Genomic DNA, 26,806 nt, shown 5'->3' with positions numbered 1-26,806 from the left:
AAGGATTCAGTCTTTGCCAGAGATGCTGGTTTCCAGTCAGACCAGGATCCAAGTTTTCGTGAATACCCTATGCCCTTCAAGGGTGTTTCCTCAGTAAATGGATATCAAAATGGACTTTTGTTCCTCTTTATATTTCCCCAAACTCATTGCTTTGACCCCAGTGACAGCATGACGTCCTGTGTTTCCCTTCCTGGTGTGCTCTTCCAAGATGTCTTCATATCCACATGTTGACTTGAAATGAAAATGTAGCTCCAGTTGTGTCTGGCTTAAAATATTTAATCTACATATGAACCTAGGCAGATGTATGAATATACAATCCTTTGTCTGTCAAAACCAGATTTTCACCTCTGCTGGGGAATAACACCTTGATACAAACTATAAGGACATATTTTCAGCATATAGACATAACTTTTAAAATATAATCAGTACATACATTTCACAACAGTGTAAATGACCATCATAATCCTGGCTTTCATTTAAGATCTCACATGAAATTCTTTATACATAAATACTATCACAGCAATGTGTTACGTGTAGTGAATTTGTCAGGTCTGGTAGAAGTTGCTGTTACTGAACAGGCCTTTTGCCAGCTGGCATTGAGGCATTCTTAGGGTCACAACTGAATTACTATATTTTAAAATAAATTGTCAGAGACTCTCATAAAAGTGCCTCTTGTCAGAAAGAAAAATTTAAACAGATGAAATACTTGGAATTCTAAAGAGACATCGGTTACTCAGTCTGGGAAACTTCTTGTTCTTTCATTTGCCATCAATAAAGTCATATAGAATAAAAGAAAATATTAATTAAGAATGAGGACCTTGCTGGAAACAAGTCTTCCTTGGGGAAAACAAAAAAAAAAAAATCAATCCATTGTTGGATTTTAGCTCAGCAGCTAAGACTATTTTGGGGCTGTAGGAGGGGTGTCAGTGTTGCAATCGTCATTCTTCATAAGGAATATCTGAGACAGGGAATTAATTGGGAGGGAATGAAGAGACTGACATTGTCAAGAGATGGTTTCTTGAGCATGGATCTGAAAAATCACTTCTTTAAGAAAAGCTGGCATTATGCCCTTCTGTAGGGAAGTATTGTATTCTCTCTGCTAGCCATCAACTGCCATGAACAGCAGGGATTTAACTCATGCGGAAGCATGAACATCTCATTCTGTCAGTGCTACTAGCTGAAGATGAAGCAGAGAAGATGTTCCAGTGCTCCACCCCTAGCCTCAGACCAGGGCCGGCTCTACCGTTTTTACTGCCCCAGGCAGACAGAAGCTGCTGCCGAATTGCCGCCGTGGCAGCCTGCAGAGTAAAGCTGCCGCTGAATTGCCACCGCGGCAGCCTGAGGAAAGAAGCTGCCGCCGAATTGCCGCTGCCACGGAAAGACGAGACACCGCCCTGATGGCACACGGACTGCTGCCCCTTTCACAGTGCCGCCCCAAGCACCTGCTTGGAATGCTGGTGCCTGGAGCCAGCCCTGCCTCAGACACAACTTTGCAACGACAGATGCAGACAGCTAAGTCTGAATCAGAGCAATCTTACCTACAAAATAATGTGAAAGTTCCTGAAAGGGCGTAACAGTTGACACTGTCACCGGATGCAAATAACATGATTTCATCAAGTTGTTTAACACCCAGTAGAGCTCCCACAGTTCAAACATGAATTCAAGATGGAAATGATTTCCCATCATGTTAAGTGCTGGATAAGGAACGATGTAGGCAGGGCCGGTGCAAAGATATTTTACGCCCTAGACAAAACTTTTACCTTGCGCCCCCCGCACATTGTTTTATTGTGGGGCAAATTTTAATGAGCCTTTATAGACTCCAGGGGTCAGCCCTTCCCAGAGCTGCTTCCCAGACCAGGTTTCCCCCTTCCTGCCCCCTGAGTTTAATATAGACAATGAAATCTCTCCCCCCCGCCGCACCGAAGCAAATTAAGAAAAAAAATCTGGGTTTGAGATAATCTCGCCGGCTCCCTCAGGGGCTGGGGCCACAGGACCAAGGAGCATGTGCTTCTGGGCTAGGCTGGGGCTAGTCCCAGCTTGGGGAGACTCACAGCATTAGTGCCTCCTCAGAGCTCACAGACACCTCAGAAGGGGAGGTGCAGGCAATGCCCCTACCTCCAGCTGAGCAGAGACCAGGGAACCTGCTCCCAGTGCCTTCCCTAGCGAGCCCCCACCCTGTGCCCAGCCTGGGGCTGCCACGCTCTCCCAATCCCACCAGAGTTACCTGCAGGGGAAGGGCTCTGTCCCCGGGCCGGTGCAAGGATATTTTACGACCTAGACTAAACTTTTACCTTGCGCCCCCCGCACATTGTTTTATTGTGGGGCAAATTTTAACGAGCCTTTATAGACTCCAGGGGTCAGCCATGCCCAGGGCTGCTTCCCAGACCAGGTTTCCACCTTCCCGCCCCCTGAGTTTTCCTGGAGGGTGCACAGCCCCCCTGCGAGCCCTTTCCACCCCACCCAACTCCGGTGGCCCCTCACCCTGAGTTTACTTACTGGCTTTGCCCGGCTTGGGCCGCTGCAGCAGCTTTTGCACCACGCCGACGTTTTTTGCCTTTACCGCCAGCATTAGCTTTTGGTTTTTGCCCATGGCGAGCGGCCAGGTGCGGCGGAAGCGGGCTGCCCTTAGAGACCGAGCATTTCCCAGCCACGGCGCGAGGCCCCGAGCCTGCTTTGGAAGGGGCAGCGGCGGCGGCTTACACGCCCAGGAGCCGCAGAGCCCGAGGGAGGCGAGGGAAGAGCCGGCGGCGCACAGGGGCCGGGGCCCACGATGCATTTGCTGCAGGAGCCCCGTGCTGGCTTTTTTATGGCTGGGGCTTGCCCCCGCCTCAAGCACAAGGCTTCGGTTTTTTGGTGCCTTTGGAAGCCAGCTTTTTCTTGCTGAGCCGGGTAGTGGGGCTGGCCGCCTGGGATGCCCCGGTGCAGCAGGGGCCACTTGGCACCCCGGACAGGGGCAGAGAGGCCGGGACCAGCCCAGGGGGCAGGGCACCGCTTTTTGGTGCCCCCAAATTTTGGTGCCCTAGGCACCCACCTAGTTTGCCTAGTGGTTGCACCGGCCCTGCTTTGTCCTTCTCTCGCTGCACCACTCCACTGGCATATTCGGTCCCTCTCCCTGGCAGCCGGGCCCAGTAGGGGAGTGGGAGTGAGGCACATCTCACCTCGGCTGAAGGTGGCTGCTCTGGGTCATTGTCTCTGTGCAGCGCAGCAGCTCCTTGAGAGAGAGCCCAGCCGGGGTGGCAGCAGTGGCCCACCCTTTCTGCTCTCCGCCCAGGCCTGGCTGCCAGGGACAGGGGCCAAGCAAGCCGGAAACGTCCTGAGGGTGAGAGGGAGCGCTGGCTCGCTCGGCCTCTGTCCCTGGCAGCCAGGCCTGAGTGGAGGGGGCGGGCTGCTGCCTCCTTCCCAGCCAGGTTCTCGCAGGCAGCTGCAGCACTGCACGGAGCAGCGACCTGGAGCGGCTGGCATGAGATGGGGCTGGTCCCACCCCGTCCACTCCCTGCCAGGGACAGGGGCCAAGCATGCTGGCGGGCAGGCGCAGCAGGCGAAGGACAGAGTCCCTCTCCCTCTCCCAGCAGGCCAAGCAGATATCTGGAGGTGTACTTGAGCCCGCATGCCCTCCCTAGCTGTCACCTATAAGCAACAACCCTTAGCAACTAGGTGCTCAGACAGGAACATAAAGCTTTATGCCCGATGATATCAAATCAGCAGTCTGCTGCTGGTCACCTGACCCTGCTGAGTTGCAGCGGTAGTCTCCGGTGGTGGGATGTTAGCTGCAGTACCCAGAACTGAGGTAGCACAGTGGTGCAGAGAGTGAGGCTCTCATTTAGCAACCCCCTAGGCTGGGTTTCATGAATGTAGTGCCTGCTACTAAGGTCTTAAATGTAGTGCTTCTCATATCAGACACAGTATGCTGCCAATCCAGCTTCAGCGTGAGGAGGCTGGGGAATTAACACCCTCCTGGACTGGTCCACTTGTAAGATCCCCAGGGTGAAGGCTGAAAAAAAAGGAAGGACATGTAGAGAATCCAGGCTTCAGTTCCTAAAATGTTCCTGCTGCCGCAAAAATGCACACGGATTTCTAAGAAAGGCTGGTAATGAGATTATTGTTAATGCAATTAGTTTCACAGTTTTGCAAATGCTCACATTAAGGTGCTTAATGTAACATGCACACACAGATACTTACCATTAGCCTGGAATAGAAATCTCAGAGTTTATCATTTTCCTGCAACACACACCGGGTCAGGCCAAACAATTTGTCTGTAATGGAGCAGTCAGATACTTACAGTGCCTTGTTTAATTATGCATTCTTTAGCTTCTCTAATTAGGAAAGGCTACTGCACACCACTGTACTTTTAAAATACAACACAGAGCTATTCCTGTGCTGTAACTCCCCTGAAAGAGGTACAGGGAGGAAACCTTTCATCCATGCCCCTGTTTATCCCAAATGCTGTAGTGATATAATAATGTATTTAATATTTATTAATGTTGAAGTAGGAAAGAATCTTCCGTATCTATTCTGTTTACCAATGGTATTTCACCAAGGGTATTCCCATGGTATTTTTAATACTGATACTTGAGTGTAATGGAGATAGATCGGGGGATTGATACAGCAGACTTTATTATATTATGCTTCATATATATTATGTTTTTGCAGCATGAAAGAGATGTTTACTTCTAAAATTAAAATTTGCTGCCCATCTTATAGCCATTGTATTCACCTCTCTAAACAGACAGCAAAGGAAAAAAATGTGGGAATAAGCATGAGAGCAGTGGTTTCAATAACAGTTTTGATAGACAATAGTGTGAGACTTGCTATTTTGATAGAACTTTTTCTCTTTTGAAAGAAACTTCTTCAAAATATGATACCTGCTGTGGCATGCAGGTAATGATGAACCCACATGTATTTGTAACAAATGTTAGGGTAGATACCATCTTTCTGAAAACACAAGTGCTTTATTTTCTTGAAATGGCTTGTAAGATAGAAGTGAATCTATTCTCTGCAATCTAATCTCATCTTTAAGATGGGAGCAAGTGTCCTTCCCTGTCAATCACTCTTCCCTCAAGGATTTTTATCATGCTGCTGTGAACAAGTTCTGATAACAAGTGAATGGCTATACTGGATTTTTGATGAACAGCACGTCTATTGAAAATCTAGTGGTATGTGACAGATGTGAACCAGCAAAAACCTGCAGGAAGAGATAAAATTAAGCAGGTGATATATTGCTGGAAGTGCGCCATTATTAAAAATAAATAACAGCCTTTCTGAAAATATCAGCATCTAGATTGGTGTTTGAGTTGGCATTTTGTGTAAATTGTTCTGGATGCTTCAAATGCTCTCAGTAATAAGTGACTGAGGGCAAAGCAGAATGTCAGTAGAGAATGTCAATAGAGACAGGAAACGTTAGGGTGGTTGTTAGAGTCAGAGCTGTTATTTTTATAGATTTGTGAATTTAAAAAATGTCATTGTTCATTGGAAAGGAGAAGCACAATGGATTGTGATGTGTTTTAGTGGGTAACCATCTACAGTATTGCCTTTATGAAAGTTCTGGTATAGGGAACAGCTACCATGAAACTTTATGTGGGTGTTTTTGGTACTTTATTCTTTAACAAAAAATTATGAGTGACTTTCGTGCTTGTGTAAGTGAGGCATTACCAACACTGGTTTGGCCCAGACGTATCGCTGCTGGCTACCATATAAACTTTCTCCAAATAATCCTACCTATTCTCCTCACTCTTGATCTGCAATACCCTAGGCATTTCTGTCTTGGGCCTCCTGAACAGAGACAGCCAATCATGATGAATTGTCTCATGGTTTTGTGAAGTAGGAAAAGGGAACTAGCATGAGACCACCAAATTTAGTTCATATGTGACATCAGCCAGAATTTGAACACTTGCTATGATAAGATGTATGCTGGTGTAAAGCCATGGTAGAGGAGAGCAGAATCATGATCATGAGTTATTATTGTGGGTTTGTCTACATGGCGAATTACACTGCAGTAAACCTGGGTGCTACAACACACAATGAAAGTGCCATAAAAGCACTGTATCATTGCGGATGGTTGTGCAGTAGTTCACTGTGTAGACAAGCCCTGTGTCTAACATGAAATGAGAGGCCAGTCTGAAACGGATTAGCCACTGGGCCCACAGGGCCCGTATCCTGGGCTCCAGCCAACTGGGGGGCTCTGGAAAAAACCCACAGCTGGAGCCCTGGCTGCTGAGTGGGGTGGGTCGCGGGAAGCCCCCGCATCCCAACTCCACTCTGCAGCAGCAGCGCAGGGCGGGCAGGGTGGGGGAACCCTTCCCTGGCACCCTCTGACCTGTCCCTGGCAGGAGCCGCAGGACGGAGGAAGCCCCCTCCAGCGGCCCCCAACCCCTTCCCCATCACAAGCTCCTAGGCAGGGGTAGCCTCAGCACCACCTACGTGTCCCCGGAAGAAGCCGCAGGCAGTGGGGGAAGCCCCCGCGCCCGACCCCACTCTCTGGCAGAAGCGCTGGGCACACAGGGCAGGAGATGCCCCAGTGCCCTGACCCTGGTCTCCCGCAAAAGCGCGAGGGGTGGTGGGGGAAGCTCCAGCACCCGGACCCCTGCTGCGGCCGTTGGACTGGAGGAGCTCTCACTCCCCTGGGTGCCGTGGCACGGGGACAGAGATTCTCCTGTCTTGGGGCCACAGTGAGGAGGGGGGAGCAGAAAGGAGCAAAAGGGGTCATGGGGCTGAAGTGTGGGAATCTGATGGGGGGGACCCTAGGTGGTTTGGATTCTGTAGTTTCTGCATCGGAGTGTTGCTCTTTTAAGACTTCTGAAAGCATGTTCCACACCTCGTCCCTCTCAGATTTTGGAACACACTTCAGATTCTTAAACCCTGGGTCAAATACTGTATCTATCTTTAAAAATCTCACATTTGTGTTTTGTCAAATCTACAGAGAAAGTGTTCTTAAAATGAATAACATGTCTGAGTCATCAGCTGAGATTGCTATAACATGAAATATATGGCAGAATGCGGGTAAAACAGAGCAGGAGACATATAATTCTCCCCCAGGGAGTTCAGTCACAAATGTAATTAATGTATTATTTTTTTAATGGGTGCCATCAGCATAGAAGCATGTTCTCTGGAATGGTGGCTGAAGCGTGAAGGGGCATACAAATGTTTAGCATAGCTGGCACGTAAATCCCTTTCAGTGCCAGCTACAAAAGTGCCATGCCAATGCCTGTTCTCACTTTCAGGTGGCAATGTAAATAAGAAGCGGACAACATTATGTCAACAAACTTGTTTGAACAATTGGCTGAACAAGAAATGGACTGAGTGGACTTGTAGGGTCTAAAGTTTTACATTGTTTTGTTTTTGAGTGCAGTTATGTAACAAAAAAATGTACATAGGTAACCTGCACTTTCATGATAGAGATCGCACTACAGTATTTGTATGAGGTAAATTGAAAAATACAATTTCTTTCGTTTATCATTTTTACAGTGCAAATCTTTGTAATAAAAATAATATAAAGTGAGTGTTAGGGGGCTTATTCCTTCACCCACTTACTTCCCTGGTCCTTCTCACATGAACAGAGAGCAACAATACCCAAAATCCAAAGGTGCAAACAATTCGATGTTTACTGGGGTGAACTTCCAGCAAGCATGATTCCAGTTTCCTTCCTTAGTGTTCCCTTCCCAGCTCTGACACTACAGAGGCTTACCTGTGTCCCTGTTCCCACTTCCCCCTTTAGCTAAACACGATTCCAATTTCCCCACCCCCATTCCCTGTTCCCATTTTCCCCCCCACACACACACATTTCCTGATTGACTGCAGACTATATAGTAAAACTTGAGTTCTGCTTTGCTATACCTTAACCAATCATTTTCCTGAAATTTAACTAACCAATCCTAACATATTGTAACATGATTATTTAACCAATTATATCCCACCACCTTAATTAGTTTACACCCAGCAAAATTAATTATACAGCAGACAGAAACAATCACAGAACCAGACAGAGATTATACAGACAAACAATGGGGAAATGGGGACTACAATGATAGAACAAACACAGAAATGAGGATTTCACATCCCAGTTATTGATAAGTGAGTTCTTGCCAGAAAGGATGCTATCAAACTAAGTTTCCTTTTACATCCTCTAGGCACTTCCTTTTCTCTGGAGGCAATAGGCACTATCAGGACAGGATTGTATTCCTAACAGCCCAATAGCACCTTATTTCAATGTGACTAGTTTGGAATGTGAGGATGTGACCGGTCGCTTCCCAGCTTATGGCTGCCTCTGCTGTTTAGCCAAAGGCCTTAGCCTAAGAACAGGGCCTCAGACTGTCACAGTAAGAGAAGGACCTTACACTGGAAGACAGTGATTTTTATTCTTTCTTTTATACCTCTAACTAGCCAAGTGATAAGAATACACCTAAATTCTTAGAGTGTAGGCCTTTACAGACAGGCCTGAATATCTATATCCTAACAGTAAGCACTGTGCATTTTGTATTCTGTGTTTTAATTGAAATCGATATGTTTGAAAATATAGAAAAACATCCAAAAATTTCAATTGGTATTCTATTGTTTAACAGAAACAATGAACATGCAATTGAAACGGCGATGAATCGCGATTAATTTTTGTGAGTTAATCGCATGAGTTAATTGCGATTAATTGACAGACCTAATTAGAAGTGTTGCCGGCACCCAGTGCCGAGAGGCTAACCAACAGCTGGAGTTGGTTCGCTACCCGGTGTGCTACACCCAATAATCACAACAGGGTGGAGAAGCAGAAAAGTTTATTTGCAGCTGCAAAAAGGTACAGGGAGAATAAAATCTCAAATCCTGCACACAGAGCAGGAAGTTACACAGGCTTTTATACATCCTTTTTCCCAGCATACTTATGCAATAGCAAGCTGCCCCAAGTATCCATATAGCCAGCCAATCCAGTTCCCAGCTAGTGCCCTTGTTCTCTGTATCATTTCTTAAACCATACATAAAGCTGCTTTATTCAGCATTGTTCTTCCATATCTGCCCTGTTTGGCCTTGCTTAGTTTCAGGCAGTCTGACTCTGCAGCTATTGTTGCAGATTCTCAGCATAACTGCTGTGTGTGCCTCCAGGCGGGGGGGCCAAGGACACTTGGGCCCAGTACGCAGAGCTGCTGCGAGTGCCTCCAGGCGGGAGGGGAGGCCAAGAACACTTGGGCCTAGTGCGAGGGGGCTTCCTTGACACTCCTGGTCTTCCATCCCCTCGAGTTACCCAGTGGCCATGCCCCAGTGTCCCCAACAACTCCCTCCTTTGAGAACACTCAACATCCTTGGCTCTGAGTTTTCTCACTTGGGCTACTTATTTCTTTACAATAGGACTTTCCATAAGCACTTTGTGATAGCCCTGAAGAGAATGACTTATTAACTTCTGCAAAAGGGCCCTAACACATGATACTGCACAGCATAATACCAGTAATACAAGCAATACAGGAAAGAGAAGTTTCAATAGCAGGCTAAATAAACCACCAAGCCAAAACGACAAACCCCAGCCTGAAAACAAGGTTTGCAACCAATCGCTCTCTGGGGCAGTATAGGCAACCTCTGCTCTGGCTCGGGCATGGGCCTCAGCCTGTACCACCTTTTCATAGATTTCATAACTGCTATCATTTACATATACACAACATCGGGGCCCGACGAGGGCACAAACCCCTCCTTGGGATGCCAAGAGATAGTCCAAAGCCAGCCTGTTTTGGAGGGAAAACGTCCTGAGCTGCTGTACCTCTTTATTTAATGTTTTTACTGCTGATCCTAAATCACTAACCGAGTCCTCTAACTCTAAGGCAACTTTCTCAAGTACCATTTGCAGCCTTACAGTATAGCAGCCTATGCATGCCATGGCTGGCCCGGTAAACAGTGGAGCTATTCCCAGTACAGAGCACCCTACAAGCTTCTCGGTTGTGAGGGAATTCTTCACATTGCCCTCCAATGCTGTAGTCAGTCGCCACAGGGTCTTTTCTCGTGACTCAACAGAAGAGTCTCGGGCATTTCTAATCTTTCCTTTGGGCAGTGTGGCAGTTATGGAAAGATGAGGAACTCCATGAGCTATATAACAGCTACCTGTCCAGTTGGCTGGCAGCACCTTGTAAGCCTTTCGGCCACATACAAAATAGTGACCCTATAGGGCCCGGTAAGGACTGTTTCTTAAGGGGATTCCTGGGATACTTAAGGCTGCTTTGGCTGCTTTTCCAAACATTTCATATGCCCCTAAGGGGGCATCCCATCCTCCTGATTGGGTACAAGTGGGGGCGTTTCTAATTGTGCCTTTCAAATTACACTTGCCATAGGGACCACTACAAACCCACCATTGGCTTGCTAAATTGGAGATATTAACTGGATGGCAAGTTATATTTCCAAACCCCTCTTTTGTGGTAAGAGTATTTGTAAGAGTTTCCCTAAAAGGGGAGGAACCATTACACCCACACTGTTGGCCTCCCCTTTCGGTCTTTATCCAATGCCCATCAGCCCACTGTGTAATAACACAGGAGCTCTTTCCCACAGGAAGCCCATAGTGATCAGACTGGTTTCGGGTAAAACATAACATTCCCTCAGTGAGTATTGCAACTGAATATTCCTGGTCCTGATAGGTGGCTTGCTGTAAAGAGGTCTTATTCCAGAACGGCGAGTCCGCTCTTTCCTGCTCTTTGGTGGAGGCTAATTCTGCTAGGGTCAGGGGCAGCGTGTCAAGGGGCATTCCCATTTTGGGGGACAGTGGAGTTGGAGCACATACCTAGCAATCAGTCTGGTTTGTTAAAATAGCAACGTGGTGCGCAAGCGAAACAAAGGAGTTATGCTCCCGATATGCACAGTTTGGAAATACTAACACAGAGAATACCAATGTTACCCAATTAATTATCACCAGAGTCTTTTTAACCCAGGGTCTCCAGTACCTGGGTGGGCCCATTTTAGCATTAAGGTGCCCGCTATTTGTGTCTTTTAAACAGTAGCTTTAGCCCGAGATCGTCACTAGATGAGGAGTCAGCAGGTTGGACGGCCCACTGTCCTGCTGACGAGGGGGTGGGTACTGCCTTCAGACGAGAGTGATGGATCCAGTTCTTGTGTCCCTCGATCTTTGCCGTTGTATGGGAGATCAGCAGGACAGTATAGGATCCTTTCCACTTTTCCTGGAGAGGCTCGTCTTTCCAGGTACGAACAAGCACAGAGTCACTGGACTGTAAGGAGTGAACGGGAGAGTCCAAGGGGAGAGGCTGGGAATCCTTGGTATACCTGTGAAGAGACAAAAGAACAGCAGACAGGGGACACATATACTGTGACAAAAAAACATTACCCAACTCCCATTCCCCTGACAGAACCGGGGTGCCATTCATAGGCCATGCCCTTCCAAACATAATTTCAAAGGGACTAAGCCCTAATCTACCCTTAGGGAGAACGCGGATACGGAGTAGGACGAGGGGCAAAGCATCAGGCCATCGCAGTGATGCTTCTTGGCACACTTTTGAGAGATGCCGTTTAAGGGTCTGATTGGTACGCTCCACTACACCACTGGCTTGCGGTCTCCAGGGCGTATAGAGTTTCCAGGGGATCTGTAAGGCATGTGAGATGCTTTGAATGATTTTTGACGTGAAATGCGTCCCGTTGTCAGATTCCATCCACAGGGGAAGTCCAAAGCGAGGAATGATCTCCTTAACAAACTTGAGGGCCACTGTTCTGGCAGTGCAGTTACGGCATGGGAAGGCTCTGGCCATCCGCTGAACCGATCCACTATGACAAGGAGATATTTGAACCCTTGGGTCCAGGGAAACTCAGTAAAGTCTATTTGCCACACTTGTCCGGGGCCCGGAGTGGGTTCTAGGGCAGCTGGTGGCACAGGATGTCCCGGTCGGGGGTTATTCTTTTGGCAGACTAAGCAGTCCGCTTGTACCTGGGCAGCCAGGGGTCAGAGTCCGGAAGTGATAAAGTATTTTCCCATTAGCTGGATAAGTGCTTCCCTGCCAGCATGAGTGGTTTGATGTAGTTTCTGCAGCACTGGCCAGATCAGGCCCTTTGGTAAGAGGACCTTCCCTTCTGGGGAATGGAGCCATCCCTCCTTTTCCCAGAGACCGAGTTTGTCAGTTAGCTGTCTCTCCTTCCCAGAGTACTGAGGGGTTGGAAGCTCCCCTACTGATGGGATAAGGGCATGCTTATGGGTGTTCTCAGTCTGAGGGGATGGCAGGGTCGCAGCATGCTTAGCCTCTCTATCTGCCTGGGCGTTACTTCTGGCCACATCTTGATCCTCCCTTTGATGGGCTTTACAGTGTACCACCGCCACTTCTGAGGGAAGTTGTATGGCTTCTAGGAGCCGGAGGATTTGGGTCCCATACTTGACTGGGGAGCCTTGGGCTGTCAGCATTCCCCTTTGCTTCCATAGGCCAGCATGAGCATGCAGCACACCAAAAGCATACTTTGAATCAGTAAAAATGTTGACCCGCTTTCCTTTTGACAGTTCAAGTGCACGGGCCAGGGCTATTAGTTCGGCAAGCTGGGCAGAGGTCCCAGCAGGCAAACCTTCAGCTTCCACAATGTCATGGAGGGTCACAACAGCATAACCCGCCCTCCTTTGCCCATCTATTACAGTACTGCTACCATCAGTGTACCACTCATAATCTGCATTTGGGAGGGGTACATCCTTTAAATCCAGACGGCTGGACTAGTGGACATCTATGACCTCTAAACAGTCATGTTTTTGTTCCTCTGTTTCTGGCAAGAGGGTGGCAAGAGGGAACGGATGGCCAGGATCCCCTGGGGGACTAACTTGAAGGGGAAAGGAGTCCAGGAGAGCTGGCTGTATTTCAAGGAATCCCTGTTGAGGTTACAGGGACAAACCATCCCGATGAGTCGAAAGAATAGTAAATATGGCAGGCGACCAGCTTGGCTTAATGGTGAAATCTTAGCGGATCTTAAACATAAAAAAGAAGCTTACAAGAAGTGGAAGGTTGGACATATGACCAGGGAAGAGTATAAAAATATTGCTAGGGCATGTAGGAATGTTATCAGGAGGGCCAAATCGCACCTGGAGCTGCAGCTAGCCAGAGATGTCAAGAGTAACAAGAAGGGTTTCTTCAGGTATGTTGGCAACAAGAAGAAAGCCAAGGAATGTGTGGGCCCCTTACTGAATGAGGGAGGCAAACTAGTGACAGAGGATGTGGAAAAAGCTAATGTACTCAATGCTTTTTTTGCCTCTGTTTTCACTAACAAGGTCAGCTCCCAGACTGCTACGCTGGGCATCACAAAATGGGGAAGAGATGGCCAGCCCTCTGTGGAGATAGAGGTGGTTAGGGACTTTTTAGAAAAGCTGGACGTGCACAAGTCCATGGGGCCGGACGAGTTGCATCCGAGAGTGCTGAAGGAACTGGCGGCTGTGATTGCAGAGCCATTGGCCATTATCTTTGAAAACTCGTGGCGAACCGGGGAAGTCCCGGATGACTGGAAAAAGGCTAATGTAGTGCCAATCTTTAAAAAAGGGAAGAAGGAGGATCCTGGGAACTACAGGCCAGTCAGCCTCACTTCAGTCCCTGGAAAAATCATGGAGCAGGTCCTCAAAGAATCAATCCTGAAGCACTTGCATGAGAGGAAAGTGATCAGGAACAGCCAGCATGGATTCACCAAGGGAAGGTCATGCCTGACTAATCTAATCGCCTTCTATGATGAGATTACTGGTTCTGTGGATGAAGGGAAAGCAGTGGATGTATTGTTTCTTGACTTTAGCAAAGCTTTTGACACGGTCTCCCACAGTATTCTTGTCAGCAAGTTAAGGAAGTATGGGCTGGATGAATGCACTACAAGGTGGGTAGAAAGCTGGCTAGATTGTCGGGCTCAACGGGTAGTGATCAATGGCTCCATGTCTAGTTGGCAGCCGGTATCAAGTGGAGTGCCCCAAGGGTCGGTCCTGGGGCCGGTTTTGTTCAATATCTTCATAAATGATCTGGAGGATGGTGTGGATTGCACTCTCAGCAAATTTGCGGATGATACTAAACTGGGAGGAGTGGTAGATACGCTGGAGGGGAGGGATAGGATACAGAAGGACCTAGACAAATTGGAGGATTGGGCCAAAAGAAATCTGATGAGGTTCAATAAGGATAAGTGCAGGGTCCTGCACTTAGGACGGAAGAACCCAATGCACAGCTACAGACTAGGGACCGAATGGCTAGGCAGCAGTTCTGCGGAAAAGGACCTAGGGGTGACAGTGGACGAGAAGCTGGATATGAGTCAGCAGTGTGCCCTTGTTGCCAAGAAGGCCAATGGCATTTTGGGATGTATAAGTAGGGGCATAGCGAGCAGATCGAGGGACGTGATCGTTCCCCTCTATTCGACATTGGTGAGGCCTCATCTGGAGTACTGTGTCCAGTTTTGGGCCCCACACTTCAAGAAGGATGTGGATAAATTGGAGAGAGTCCAGCGAAGGGCAACAAAAATGATTAGGGGTCTGGAACACATGAGTTATGAGGAGAGGCTGAGGGAGCTGGGATTGTTTAGCCTGCAGAAGAGAAGAATGAGGGGGGATTTGATAGCTGTTTTCAACTACCTGAAAGGGGGTTCCAAAGAGGATGGCTCTAGACTGTTCTCAATGGTATCAGATGACAGAACGAGGAGTAATGGTCTCAAGCTGCAGTGGGGGAGGTTTAGATTGGATATTAGGAAAAACTTTTTCACTATGAGGGTGGTGAAACACTGGAATGCGTTACCTAGGGAGGTGGTAGAATCTCCTTCCTTAGAGGTTTTTAAGGTCAGGCTTGACAAAGCCCTGGCTGGGATGATTTAACTGGGAATTGGTCCTGCTTTGAGCAGGGGGTTGGACTAGATGACCTTCTGGGGTCCCTTCCAACCCTTATATTCTATGATTCTATGATTCTATGATTCTATGGTGGCTGGGTTAAGGGAGGGGCTAGGCTGTAAGGTGACTTCAGAGTTCTCTAACAGTTTAGCCTGGTACCGAGCAATCCGAGCCTGGGTGAGCCAAAGCCCTCCCTTTGCTTCCAATAAGGCTCGGACCATATGGGGAGTATAGGTTTCCATAACCCCTCCCACTGTTAGCTTCTCAGCTTCCTCCAGCACTAGGGCAGTAGCTGCGACCGCCCGTAAGCATGCCGACCAACCCTTTGCAACCTGATCCGGTTGCTTAGAAAAATAAGCCATGGGACGTCTCCATGCTCCTTACAGCTGTGTGAGCATTCCTAGGGCCACCCCCCTTCGTTCATGTACATACAACTGAAACGGCTTAGAGAGATCCGGCAGGCCCAGTGCCGGGGCTTCCATCAATTTTCTTTTAAGGATTTTAAATGCCCTGTCAGCCTCTGGGGTCCAATAGAAGGGGTCATAATCTGCTCCTTTTACACAGTCGTACAGGGGTTTAGCCCACAGTCCAAACTCTGGGATCCATATCCTGCAAAAGCCTGCCATACCCAGAAATGCCCTGAGCTGCTTACGATTGCTTGGGGTAGGAACTTGACAGATAGCTTCCTTTCCTTTTTTTTTTTTTCGCTTGAACGCTGACGCTCCCCTTGCCTTAGCTGTAACCTGATTCCTTTACCTCAGACAACAGAGTTATTAGGACAATATTACAGTCGTCTCAATCCGGCTTGTGACTACTGAGGCACCCCTCAAAGACTGATATAAACCTGCTTGGGTTTGTTGAGAATTCCCCAGCCTGTGTTTTAAAAGCTGCTAAGACTATTGGATTGAATGGCACATGGGTGTAAACTTGCATAGTGGTAGCCTGACGTCCCTCTACCCCTGGGCAAGCCACAACAGTCTCGGTAAGCAAAGGATAGAGTCCCACCGAGGGGGCAATCTCTGTAACCTGAGGCATCCTACCCTTATAAGGTGGGGGTGTGGGGGCCAAAGGGGACACCGGCTCTGCCATTACAGTGCGGGTGGAGGTCTGGGGACTAACATTAGCTACTACCGAACCCGTCGGAGTCAGATTACAGTGCTGTAAAATATCTGGTCGAGTACATAAAGTCAGAAACAACTGCGCATACATATGTTCATTCCATTTCCTTGTTCTCTGACAGAACAGGAGTAACTGAAGGATCGTGTTGTAATTAATTGACCCTCCTGGTGGCCACCACTCCTGGTCCTCTAGTTGATATTGAGGCCAGTCAACTGTACAGAATCGTTTTAATTGGCTCTTAGTCATCGGATCCGCACCAAATACCTTCCAGTTTGCTAGAATGCATTCTAGGGGCGTACACCGTGCCCTAACCCCCGAGCTCTGTCCCTGTCCCATACCTACAGGGTAACTCTGGGCGTCCCCAGGTTCCAACAGAGCATACAATCTGGATTTCAAAAGGTTCCTACCTTATCCAAGGGACCGGTTCTTCACCGTCGTCCACAACTGCTCCTCCCCTATGTCCAAGGGACCGGTTCTTCATGGTCGTCCACCACAACTGCTTCTCCACTATATGAGTGCATTGCACCATTGTGCCCTCCGGGGTCGATCAAATCGCATCTCCTCCGAGGCCCCGGTGAACTCACCGGTGCGCACTGGGTGTCGGTTCTCGCCACAATCCTCGACCTCCAGGAGGGGTCCGGGAAAGGCTCAATTGCAGCCTCGTTAGCCCACCCAGTGACGCCAAAAGCTGTTGCCGGCACCCAGTGCTGAGAGGCTAACCAACAGCTGGAGTTGGTTCGTTACCCGGTGTGCTACACCCAGTAATCACAACGGGGTAGAGAAGCAGAAAAGTTTATTTGCAGCTGCAAAAAGGTACAGGGAGAATAAAATCTCAAATCCTGCACACAGAGCAGGAAGTTACACAGGCTTTTATACATCCTTTTTCCCAGCATACTTATGCAATAGCAAGCTGCCCTAAGTATCCATATAGCCAGCCAATCCAGTTTCCAGCTAGTGCCCTTGTTCTCTGTATCGTTTCTTAAACCATACATAAAGCTGCTTTATTCAGCATTGTTCTTCCGTATCTGCCTTGTTTGGCCTTGCTTAGTTTCAGGCAGTCTGACTCTGCAGCATATTGTTGCAGATTCTCAGCATAACTGCTGTGTGTGCCTCCAGGCGGGGGGGCCAAGGACACTTGGGCCCAGTACGCAGAGCTGCTGCGAGTGCCTCCAGGCGGGAGGGGAGGCCAAGGACACTTGGGCCTAGTGCGAGGGGGCTTCATCGACACTTGTGGTCTTCCATCCCCTCAAGTTACCCAGTGGCCATGCCCCAGTGTCCCCAACAGAAGTAATCACTAACAATACAGCATGTATTATGCTTGAACATAAAGGGCCTGCTTCTCATTTTACACCATTCAAACAGTGGAAAGGGGCCTTACTGCAACAGAGAAGTCAGGCCATGAAGATTTAGTAATCTGGGTCGGATCCTCAACTGGTGTAAATTAGTGTAGTCTATTGGAGTCAATGAAGAAATACTGATTTATACCAACTGAGTATCTGACCCAGATGCCCAAAGAACAGAAATAGTGATTCTGTAACCTACTACCTATTTGCATTTGTTTTATTTGGCATTTTATTAAGGCACTTCCCTGTTAGTCACAAGTTTAAAATAATGTAACTTTCTAACCCCTGCATTATAACACAGCTGGAGTTGTGTAGTATAGCTTTGCTAAAATAATCACATTCTGTTTGCTGCTCCGTATGTTGCTGATGGAAATGTAAACTTTCCCTCCAATAAACTATTCTGTGCAAGGTGGTATGTAACACTTTGGGGTTTTTTTAATGTCCAAAGAAAAATATAGATATATACTGTAGCAAAATCTTGGCCATTAGTTGAGTGAGCATGACTGAATTTCAGCGAGGTGTACCCAAATCTTCCTTTCCTACCTAGGGCTTGAAACTAGACATCAGTTAGGGCTCGTAAAAATCAGATTTTCTGTACCAAATTCCAGGGTATCAACATATGTTTTAATCCAAAATCCGAATGAAAAGTTAAATATCAAAATTTTTAGCAGAACGGAAATTTCTGAAGAATTTCAGTGTAGAAATTTTGAAACACGGTAATGTAATCCAGCCAAGGAGCGCAGCCCATAAGGAATGATGGGGGCATGATGCAACCAGTTCCCATGAGGCACCTTAGCCAGATGCTGTTCAGTGTCTAACTGGTTTGAAACAAAATGTTTCGTTTCAGTTCAACAAACCAAAATGTTTTAATTCACATTGCTTGAGTCCAACAGCAAACATTTTGTTTTTATTTTCGTACATGGAAAATCTATTTTTTTAGCAAAATTGCAACATTCCCATGGAAAATTTTGATTGTGCAGAAGTTGCATTTTCTACTGAAAATCAGAGAAAATTTCCACCAGCTCTAATACCAACCAAAGCAATATTACATAGGCTTGTTAAGGGCTGGGCTGAGTGTCTCTGTTCTCACAGAATCCTAGAGATAAGTGACCAGTAGCTCATCTAGTCTGTCCTCCTGTATATCACAGACCATCAACTGCAACCTCCAACAACAAAAATTAAACTATTTCTCCTATGCCCTCACCATTTTCTGTAGAATTTATGCACTCGCTTAAAACAAAGTTTACTCCCCATAACCTTGTGGATATAGCATTATCTGAGTCTGCAGATATTCAAAGGTATGGACTGCTCCCATTAAGCATAGTGGCACATTAACCCTGAAGCCTAATGAACACAATTGAAAATGTCAACGTTGTTGCATAATTTTCATAAAAAACAGTCAGCTATGTGGGTTTATGTGCTGATCTTGAGAATACCATGACTATTTCCCCCATCCATACTCTGATCCCTGGATACACAAACATTCTAGAGCCACCCAATGCAGAAGACAAGGCAGAGTGGCCTAACCGCATAGAGCACTCAACTGGGACTGAAGAGACTTGGGTTCTATTTGCATCTCTACGATTGGCCTGCGGGGTGACCTCGGGCAAATCACTTCTCATCCCTGTGCCTCAGTTTCTCCATCTCTAAAATGGAGATAATGATACTAACCTCCCATGTAAAGTGCTTTGAGATCTACTGCTGAAAAAGAGCTAGGGATTTTTTTTTATTACTATTATCTGATACCTGAACATCTCTATAGTCATTACCCATTACCGAAATTACTAGGACTATGTAATCCAAAAAACCTTTAATGCCACTGCTTAGTGTCTCATTGTATAATACCACAGAACTACATTACATCCTGTGTGCTAACTTACTGTGAAACAACGGATGTAATAATGTAAGATGGTATCTAAATGGTGAAAGCTTTGCATGCTTGCTTTCAAATCCAGTATTCTATATTCTAACAAACAACAACTGCATTAGAAACCTGCAAAAGGCTCCTTACGGGCAAAACCCACTCGTAACAAACCCATATAAGTAAGGAAATCCAAAGCTGAGCCACACCTCTTAACACACATGCATTATTACACTTTCTATTGTCACTGACAGGCTCTGAACCTCCACCCTCCAGCGAGAGGGTGCACATAACACACTGACATAGCCCAGGCTCTATTGCAAAACCTCATATTTCTGTACACGCACTGGATATGACACATTTACTATGCTCCACGTAATAGTGGCATGGGGCAGGGGAGGATGCCTTGCTTTTCTGTTGGCCTCCCTTGCTTTTTGATAGTACTGTTGTAGTTCCTTCCCCGTGGCCTGACATTGCTGCTTGTTGCTGCCCCAGCTTCGGCAGCTCCTTTGAAACATCTGCAAAAATGTTTTTATTTCTGTGGAATTCCACGCTGGGCTGCTCCTTCTCACCAAGCCAAGGAAAGCCAGGACTGGGCAGCAGCACAAGGCTCCTTGCAGCTTTATAGGATGCCATATCCTGTGACCTCACAAAGGGGGTGTAGCAGGAGGAGAGGCATGTCCAGAACATCCTGGGCATTTTAAAGGAGGTGGGGGGTAGGTTTACGGTCAATGTGACCTCTATGCAGCAGAGTTCAACATTGTGACCAGAGCAGTCCCTGTCATGGGGCATTGGGGAACTGTTGCTGGTGCACAGTTTTACTGGTACAGGTGATACACAGGTACTGTACCTGTGGAATGGTGCTGCTAGAGGGATTAAATCATTCAGGAGGTGGTTTAACTTGACTGACAGAAAGTCAGGGTTTTACTGACAGGACTCAAAACTGAGTATGGACTCACACAAGGACGTGCAGAAATAAGGCAAGTTTTACTGGTAAAACTTTTTAGCATAGACCAGGCCTGAGGCACTGCACATATAACTGCACACAACATGGGCTAATCACAGTGAGGTCATGTTACAGGTCTTTGTGTGGTAGTGTGAGCTACCTTCACTCTTTTCAGCTGATCAAGCAGCAGAGACAGAACAGGAAGAAGGGAAGAGTGTCAACTCCCACAGAGCAGAACTGAGAGCTTCACCCCTGAGGTGGCCTCTGTTTGACAAAAACCTTCATCGTTGCCAGAGAGGCAGAGGGGGTGGAGAAGCTACATACACGGGACATACATGTGGGAGTGAGACACCCAACGCAAGAGAAATTGGAGGGATGACTTTAATAATGATGGAGGTGGAGGTAGAGGAGAAGGATGTGTGGGGGATAAATGCAGGTCCATGCCGCGAGGCAGCACAAAAGACGGAGCTCATGAAAACCTTCTCAAAGCCCTTCCTACAAATGCCCTCCCAGATCCCAAGAAATAATCTCTCAGGCAGTCTCAGTTTGGAAAGCCAGGTGTGGCTCTTCAGAGTGTCAGCCCGTGATCCATCGAGAGGGCACCAACGATAACTGTTTGGGCAGCAGTAGATCTCAGAGCTCTGATCTCCTCTCTCTAACCCCAGCAAAGTCCTTTGTCTGGAGGAGGATGAAGAGTGGGCAGCTGCTAATTAAGAAGCTAAGAGGACTGTAGCTCCAAGGTCCACTACTGTCCAAGCAGCCTCAACCAGCCACATATCCGTGGATTGCTGGTTGAGAATCTCACTTCTCACTGTAGCTTCCCCAGCCAGTGAAGCATGGTTAAGGCTAAGATTTTGTCACAGGTATTTTTAGTAAAAGTCATGGACAAGTCACAGGCAATAAACAAAAATTCACGGCCCGTGACCTGTCCATGAATTTTACTATATAAATACCCCTGACTAAAACTTAGCAGCACCTGGGGCCGCTGGCACTGCTGTTAGGACACCAGGCAGTGGGGGCCAGAGGGCCAACAGCTAGCCCCTGCACTGGCCACAGGGGCTGACTGCCCCCAGCCATCCCTGCTCCGAGGCACCGGGGACCGCTGCTCAAGTGCTCCCTGGGGCTGCCCCGGGACTGCTGCTCAGGTACTCAGGCAGCTGGCCCCAAGGCAGCCCCTGGGACGGCTGCTCGGCACTCCTCAGGGCTGCCCCTGGAACCACTATCCTGGGGCCAGCTGCTCTGGGACTGCTGCTTGGGTGTTTCCGCTGGGCCAGCTGCCCAAGCAGCGACCAAGTGGCTGGCCCTGGGCCAGCCCCTGGGACCACTGCTCAGGTGCTCCCTGGAGCCAGTCACCCTGGGACTACCTAAGCAGCGGCCGGTGCGGCTGGCCCCGGGGCCACTCCAGCAGCGCTTGGTGCGGCTGGCTGCAGGGTGCCCGAGAAGCTGGCCCTAGGGATCAGACGCACTGGCCATTGCAGCTGCGAAAGTCACGGAGGTCGCGGAAAGTCATGGAATCTGTGACATCCGCAACTTCTGTGACAGAATCACAGCCTTAATTGTGGTTTGCTGGCTTCTCTCACTGCTCTATCTCTCACACACATACGCCTCAATCGCTTCAGCATTGGGGAATGTATAATTTACGGAATTTTCTGTAACAATGTATAAATGATACTTTTATATTTTTGATGATTGTAACTATATCAAAATTATATGGATTGAGGGCTCCAACATGCAAACCGCTACTCACATGGGTAGACCTCATTCACATGAGAAACCCTGTTGACTTCAGAGTAAATATGTCCTTTTGGCATAATGTGCATAATGGCTTTAAAGCAAAACATTATTTTGTACAGCATTTTTCCCCCTGAAACAGCACAAAGGATTCTGAGATATAGAACACAAAGGATTCTGGGATATGGATCACAAAGGATTCTGGGACATAAAGATCACAGAATAAAAGACCAGGTGTCTTGGGAGCCACAGAAGGAAAAAGAGTATTGTTCGGATTTTAAATCTGAGAATCCATTGTGGCATACAAAGGGCATATGATAGAAAACATTATGCTGACTGAATACCAGTTGCTACGGAAACCCATAGCATGCCGATTTTAAAAGTTCTCCAGAGGAAAAAGAAAAGCCAGTTGGGTAGTAAGGTTGGATCCTTTGCTTAGAGTGGAAATGAAATCCAAGGGTCATCTGAGGAATGGACAGAAGGGGTTAGTACTGTAGTTAGCTAAGAGGCTCCCTGGGAGTGAAGACTAATAGGTCAAGCTTCAGAAGTCTGACTGATGAATGGGGTAGGGGAAGCATCTCTAAAATTTCTAGACTGAGAATGAGTGACAAAGAATCTTATTATAAGATTTTATTATGGTTCTTCTTGCAATTTTTTCTTGCTGTTTTCAAGCCTCGTTTGATTTCTCCTTCAGTTTTCTAGCATAATTTAAAGGAACTTGCGGTTTACTCTAAATTGTGCTGAATGCCGTTACACCAAAGGGCAGGGCCGGATTAACTTTTTGTGGGCCCGGCACCAAACATATTTGTGGGCCCCCCTGGGGAATGAAGGGGTCAGGGGCAAGAGCACAGCGGGCAGGGTGGATTTGATTTAAATCATGAGTTAAATCACGAGTCAGGAAGACTCGATTTAATCATGGTTTTCTACATAAAAGTGAGTTCTTGTTGGTTGTTATAACCTTAATACATATTCTTCAAAACTCAGAGATAGATGTAGGGTTCATTTTTAGAAGGTACACACTATACTTTTTTAAACAGTGATTTATTTTGAAAACTTTTCAGATGAGTTTTACAGCTATATCAGAAAATTAATGATTGTTTGGTTATTGCATTTACCAAAGATAATTGAAGCAGATACTTATGAAGTCATTGGGAGGTGAACTATCTCCAATTGAACAGGTTAATCATTAATATTTGGAGGATTTTTTTGCCATGCTGTATTAGGAGAACATCACCAGACAGACATTTAAATTGTTTTATTTAACTAATACAACAACGTTAAGTATTCTGGATTTTTTTCTTCAACAGCAAACATAATATTTTAACAAAAAAGCATATGTCCCTTGCTTCTCACATTTATCTCCAGACTTCTTCTCCTTGTCCAGATCTGCCCCCAACAATCTTCTATTCATTGAACTTTTTGAAACTTTTCACTTTTAGAGAGAGATAAAGGATTGACTCTGTGTACACAAATTTGCAGAGGGACAATAGAGTTGAGGTCTGTTATTTCTCACCTCTATATATTATTTATTTATTTATTTAAAAACAGTTTTGCTGTTAACAAGCATGTTACCGCTAGAGACACAAACCCACAGTCTGAGAACTGCAAAATTAAGCATCCCTGATGGTGTCTTCTAGACTGAGCACTGCGTCCCATTGGGTAGATAGAAAGATTAACCTAAATAATCTATACAGAAGCCCGTGGAACCCCATAAAATTGGGTCTCTAATCCATGAACTATTAGAACTCATTTACAAAACTTTTCTTAAACATTACATCAATATATTGCCTCATACTATAGAATTAGAATTTATAATCCCTATTCCATGATAAGATATAATGTATCTTAATTAAAACTATCTTTAGATAGGTTTTTCCCCCTCACAAATCCAATTTAAGTTAAAAAAATCCGATTTTTAAATTTTTTTAAAAAAATCATTGATTTGTATCCACCCTGACAGCAGGGTATGGGGGGATGTGACGAAGCAGGCCTGTTCTTCATGTTTCCTCTGAATAGTGTGGGGGTGCCTCAGTTTCCCCTAGGCAGTTCTTAAGTATGTAGGGGGTGGGATAAGGGTGTATGATCGTTGCAGAGCCCTAGAGGGCAGGTGTGTGCAGGGGTCTGGACACAGAGAATGGCCAAAACCCTGTTTCCTGGCAACTGATGGCCTGGCCCTTCCCCCCTGCAAGGTGAGAGCTAAAGGGTTGGAGAACAAAGGAATCAGGTGACCTCCTGGCCCGAGAAAGGGACAAAGCCCAGAGGAGGAGGGGCTGGAGGGAGTTTCAGTTTGGGGCTGGCTGGGATATGGAGTGAAGTGCAGACGTGGTTGTCTGGCTCACTGCCCCCCAAACTGGACCCAGCTGAGGGGTCCCGTTCTCTGCACCTGCAAGCTCTGTTTTAGACCATGTTCCTGTCGTCTAATAAACCTTCTGTTTTACTGGCTGGCTGAGAGTCACGTCTGACTGCGAAGTTGGGGTGCAGGACCCTCTGGCTTCCCCAGGAGCCCCGCCTGAGTGGACTTGCTGTGGGAAGTGCACGGAGGGGCAGAGGATGCTGAATGCTCCGAGGTCAGACTCAGGAAGGTGGAAGCTGTGTGAGCTTTGTGTCCTGAAGACAGGCTGCTCACAGAAAGGAGACTTCCCCAGAGTCCTGACTGGCTTCATAGGGAGCAGTTCCAGAGCATCGCCCCGGGACTCGTGACAGAGGGGGCGAAGGATTGGTCCCCAGCTGGAGCGAGGCAGGGGCCAGGGGCAAGATAAGCACATTAGGGAATGGGGGGAGGATTAGTCCCTGTTGACTGGAGCAAGGCAGGGGCCTGGGGCAAAAGCACAGTGGGGCGGGAGCTAGGGTTGGTCCCTGGAGCAAGGGAGGGGCTGGGGGTAAACTTCAAGCGCAGCAGGGCTGGGGAGGGGGTAAACAGGATCCCCCCCCTGCCCCTGCCCACATAGAGCAGGTACCTACCTTCTCCCTGGTTTTAGCCCATTCTCTTCATCTCTCTCTGCACTGAGCTGAGGGTGGGAGTGCACTGAGCACTGGGCACAGGGCTGGAGGTGCAGGGTCTGGGAGGGAGTTAGGGTGCAGGAGCAGGTTGGGGTGCAGGGTCTGGCCAGGAGTTAGGGTGAGGGAGGGGGCTCAGGGTTGGGGCAGGAGGTTGGGGTGTGGAGCACTTACCTGGGGCAGCTCCCATTTGGTGCGAGAGGTGCAGGTGGGAATTGTGGGGGGGGGGGGTGCAGGAGCTCCCGTTTGGTGGTGGGGGTGGAGATGTTGGGAGTGCAGGAGTAAGGGCATCGGGTGTGGGGGGACTGGGTATGTGTGGGGGATGCAGGAGTCAGGTCTGGGTTCATGGGAGGGCTGGGTATGTGTGGCGGGTGCAGGAGTAAGGGCTGGCATTGTGGGGTTGTGGGCTGGGGTCGTGGGGGTGCTCCCAGCCTCCTGCCCTGAGCCGCTCACAGCAGGGGGCTGGAGGGGGCATGCCCCGATTCCACCCCCTTCCCCAAGGCCCTGCCCCTGCCTCATTTCCGCCTCCTCCCCTGAGTGGCGAGCACACTGCGGCTCCACTCCTCCCCCTCCCTTGCGCTGGCAAACAGCTATTTGCCGGCTGGGAGAGGGAGGGGTGGGAACGTGGCACACTGGGAGAAGAGGCGTGAGAAGAGCTTGGCTGCTGGTGGAGCCTGCCCTGCTGCAGCAGGAGCCCCAGGAGCTGGGAGCACCAAGCTTCTGCCCCCGCAGGAGAGAACAGGGGATGGAGAAGAGCAGGCCAGGCTGGGGCCCCTTTGGACCGTGGGCCTGGCGCCAGTCGTGCCATGGTAAATCCAGTACTGCCAAAGGGTCATTGGGGTAGAGATTACTAAGGTATCAGGGCATGCCAGTGTCCTTTCCCCTGCCCATATCCTCTGAACTGACTCCAGGGAGGCAGAAAAGATATAAAAGTTGTTACTGAGGCTCTAAACCACTTCAGCATCCCCTTATGCAAGGGAAACCCAGGGACTAGGTAAAAAAGCTTTAGGCACAAAGCTGCCCTAATGCAGTTGAGGATCAGGGTCACCGCTTTCGACAGGGTCCAAAGGAGAAAGTAACATAATGACATTTTTTTTAATTGAAAACCATTTATTTAGGCTCAGATCCCCAAAGGTATTCAGGTACTTAATTTTCATTGATTTCAGTGAGAGCTGAGCACTTAAATACCTTTGGGAATCTGGATCTTTATTATTTTAGATTGCACAAAATGAAGATACAAATCAATGAGCTTCAAAGTGTGGAGGACAAACCCTGATTAGAAACAAGGTGTATGTGTCTGGAAAAGCAGAATCTGTTCTGTGATTCAATTTGTAACTGGTTTGAAAGCAAAGTTTGTAATTAAAAAAATGCATCCAACTGGCTTTTTCTTTCTTATTTTAAATAAATCTAAGAGCTTTTCTGTACAGCCATTTTTCATAACTGTTACTTATTTATGCTGTTCTGGTATGGGAAGAAACATTTCTTCATTGCTTTTTTGTGGTATTATTTTCCTAACACATACTCTTTTGGGTTTCCGGTATACGGAGGTCACTTTTCCTCCCCTTCCTCCTCCCTCTTTTGTGCATAAATTTTGGGTTTGTTCTCTCTTTTTTCTCTGATGCTGCATCTGGTAAGTCAGATGACATGCCCATGGCAGCTAGGAGGGTAAAGAAGATTGTAAGGAAAGTTCTATTGTGTAACCCCCCCATTTTTATTTATTTATTTTCAAAAAACCAGAACTAAGAATACAGCATTTTTGGAAGTCTCCTTTGTTTTCCATCATTCCAGTGACAAGTTATATGTCCTTTGTCTACATCTACATCAATAGACTGGATTTCTACTGCAAAGTTTCAGTCAGATGGCGGCACACACAGAGGGACCACCGGCTCACATCCAGTAAATGAACTACAGAAAAAGTGACAGAGATCTCTAAAAATTGTTTGGAAAAATCATAGGTATGTATAGTAAATGTGTACTCTCCTATCTGATATATTTAATTACTTCAGTTTTCTCTAAGCAGAAATTTATTTTAC

At 47.4% G+C, this 26,806-nt stretch overlaps 1 protein-coding gene and 1 long non-coding RNA gene across 3 annotated transcripts in view; one reads left to right on the top strand and one right to left on the bottom strand.

Annotated features, from left to right (window-relative positions):
- The window catches only part of LOC125631850 (putative G-protein coupled receptor 141), a 44,297-nt gene that overhangs the window by 3,768 nt on the left and 13,723 nt on the right, over positions 1–26,806 (top strand). Inside the window, exon 2 of one of the 2 annotated variants that reach the window (XM_048839199.2) lies at positions 26,602–26,728. The gene's annotated coding sequence lies outside the window, so the exon portion shown is untranslated. Of the gene's footprint in view, positions 1–26,416; positions 26,729–26,806 lie in introns of those variants that run through there. The other variant, XR_012667150.1, reaches the window with a different exon arrangement.
- LOC142071147 (uncharacterized) lies at positions 8,743–17,058 on the bottom strand. The gene is made up of 2 exons (XR_012667149.1): positions 16,303–17,058; positions 8,743–11,232 (listed from the first exon to the last, which is right to left on the bottom strand). It is a non-coding gene; the product is annotated as an uncharacterized LOC142071147 (long non-coding RNA).

The sequence above is a fragment of the Caretta caretta genome, chromosome 2 (genome assembly GCF_965140235.1).
Source record: "Caretta caretta isolate rCarCar2 chromosome 2, rCarCar1.hap1, whole genome shotgun sequence".
Taxonomy (NCBI): Eukaryota; Metazoa; Chordata; order Testudines; family Cheloniidae; genus Caretta; species Caretta caretta.
The sequence above is the reverse complement of the archived record's forward strand: the minus strand, read 5'-3'. Positions and strand labels throughout refer to the sequence as shown.